This window comes from Triturus cristatus, chromosome 4_2, assembly GCF_964204655.1.
Source record: "Triturus cristatus chromosome 4_2, aTriCri1.1, whole genome shotgun sequence".
Lineage (NCBI taxonomy): Eukaryota > Metazoa > Chordata > Amphibia > Caudata > Salamandridae > Triturus > Triturus cristatus.
In genome coordinates, this window is record NC_140586.1 from 930,735,817 (window position 1) to 930,738,316 (window position 2,500).

General features: G+C 51.0%; 3 non-coding genes across 3 annotated transcripts; 1 reads left to right on the top strand and 2 right to left on the bottom strand.

Moving 5' to 3' along the window:
* Positions 1 to 978: 978 nt before the first annotated feature.
* Positions 979 to 1,049, top strand: TRNAG-GCC (transfer RNA glycine (anticodon GCC)). The gene has a single exon. It is a non-coding gene; the product is annotated as a tRNA-Gly (tRNA).
* A 71-nt stretch (positions 1,050 to 1,120) lies between these two features.
* Positions 1,121 to 1,192, bottom strand: TRNAW-CCA (transfer RNA tryptophan (anticodon CCA)). Its single transcript has one exon. It is a non-coding gene; the product is annotated as a tRNA-Trp (tRNA).
* Positions 1,193 to 1,435: 243 nt separating this feature from the next.
* On the bottom strand, positions 1,436 to 1,509 carry TRNAN-GUU (transfer RNA asparagine (anticodon GUU)). The gene has a single exon. It is a non-coding gene; the product is annotated as a tRNA-Asn (tRNA).
* Positions 1,510 to 2,500: the final 991 nt, after the last annotated feature.

Below are 2,500 nucleotides of genomic sequence, written 5' to 3' on the forward strand. Positions count from 1 at the left end.
TCCCAGTGTATGAGATACATGAATGACTTTTCTGTGGCCTTCTTAGCGTAGCTATCTGCTCCTCTGGTGGTGTTCTACCAGCCTGTCAGGCGTGTGTCTTGCCCATCCAATCTTCACTGTGGCATGTTAGACTTGTCTTCTCTGTGAGCGGAGTCTCCTTCCCAGAGCAGGTGCTTTCTCTGAACTCTTGCTTTGTAAGACTGCTGGGCAAGGCCCTCCCTAGCCCCTCACTCAGATAGATACATTTACCTGCAGAGCTCAGCTTTGGAGAAAGAGAGGGGGCAGAGAGCGCAAAGGGGAAGGCCCAAGGTGCACACCTTATTTTACATAAAAGCTCGGGCTCTTGGGAGGACAGGGACATGAGGGTTCTCAGGGAAAGCCATCACATTAGTATTGATGGCTGGGCCTTGAAACACAACAATCCCGGAATGGCCAGGCACAAAATGCCTGTGCAATAGGCCTGACCATAGGCTTCTGGAGGTCTTGCTCTCCAGAGGCCCCAGTGGTCTAAGCCCGACCAGGGCTGTGCCCGACCAGGGCTGTAGGCCGCGTTGGGAGCGAGTTAGGGACGCATAAAGGGACGCAGGGCGCAGAACTCTGCCCGTTTCACCCCAGCATTTCGGGGAGGACAGGGAATTTGGCAAAGACAGTGGGAAGGATTTTTAAGGAGGAGAGTTCAGTGACATGATCTGAAACACAATAGTGCTGGTGATCTGGAGGCTGCCTTCTATGAGCCACTTCTGTCGGGAGCAGCCTGCCATCATGCCCTGATAACCACAACACTAGTCCCAAGCCAGTGACCTCAGCAAATGCAAAAACATTCATACTTATAGTCTCCTGCATCTGATTCTTGCCATCATGTGAAACGTTGGCATTCCAATGTCTGTTGCACACACTTTGTTCATAGGTGTGCAATTTGAGTGCGTGCGCCTCATCACTGTCTTGGACAGAGCTCTGTCTCTAAGCTACACATGTGAAGCATTGGTGGTTCAGTGGTAGAATTATTGCCTGCCACGCGGGAGGCCCGGGTTCGATTCCCGGCCAATGCAAGGCTGTGTTCTTTTGACTTTGCTTTCTAAATCAAATATGGGAACTCAGTGGGGCATAAAATGGGAAACAGTGACCCCGACGTGATTTGAACACGCAACCTTCTGATCTGGAGTCAGACGCGCTACCGTTGCGCCACGAGGTCCTTGCTTTTGGAGTCACATCAGCAAATGTTGTGAGCCTTTTCATTTTTGCCCACCTCCTTATGTGCCTAGGGTTGTATTACAAGGTTTGGCTTTTTGTTTTCCATCCTATTGATGAAATTGAGTGCAGGTGCAGAGAGAACGCAGAGGATTGAAATGTTCATTGAAAGGGTCTCACGCAGGAGCTCTAGACCAAAGGCACATTACTATGATTTATTAAAGTGCTTCATGCATGCAAAAGGAAACGTCCCTGGGTGGGCTTGAACCACCAACCTTTCGTGTAACAGCCGAACGCGCTAACCGATTGCGCCACAGAGACTAGTGACAAAAGCACATCTCCTGAGACTCAACATATATCTTTATGTGTGCGCGCCTGCCTTGAGCTTGTGTTATATAAGGCGTCTTTATCCTACGCAGCATTTGCCATTTGCTTAGTGTCTTGTCACTGTTGGGTGTTATGATGCGCAGACTACTGTCTAATGGTGTTAGGGCCAGTATTACAACCAGTCCCAGTGTATGAGATACATGAATGACTTTTCTGTGGCCTTCTTAGCGTAGCTATCTGCTCCTCTGGTGGTGTTCTACCAGCCTGTCAGGCGTGTGTCTTGCCCATCCAATCTTCACTGTGGCATGTTAGACTTGTCTTCTCTGTGAGCGGAGTCTCCTTCCCAGAGCAGGTGCTTTCTCTGAACTCTTGCTTTGTAAGACTGCTGGGCAAGGCCCTCCCTAGCCCCTCACTCAGATAGATACATTTACCTGCAGAGCTCAGCTTTGGAGAAAGAGAGGGGGCAGAGAGCGCAAAGGGGAAGGCCCAAGGTGCACACCTTATTTTACATAAAAGCTCGGGCTCTTGGGAGGACAGGGACATGAGGGTTCTCAGGGAAAGCCATCACATTAGTATTGATGGCTGGGCCTTGAAACACAACAATCCCGGAATGGCCAGGCACAAAATGCCTGTGCAATAGGCCTGACCATAGGCTTCTGGAGGTCTTGCTCTCCAGAGGCCCCAGTGGTCTAAGCCCGACCAGGGCTGTGCCCGACCAGGGCTGTAGGCCGCGTTGGGAGCGAGTTAGGGACGCATAAAGGGACGCAGGGCGCAGAACTCTGCCCGTTTCACCCCAGCATTTCGGGGAGGACAGGGAATTTGGCAAAGACAGTGGGAAGGATTTTTAAGGAGGAGAGTTCAGTGACATGATCTGAAACACAATAGTGCTGGTGATCTGGAGGCTGCCTTCTATGAGCCACTTCTGTCGGGAGCAGCCTGCCATCATGCCCTGATAACCACAACACTAGTCCCAAGCCAGTGACCT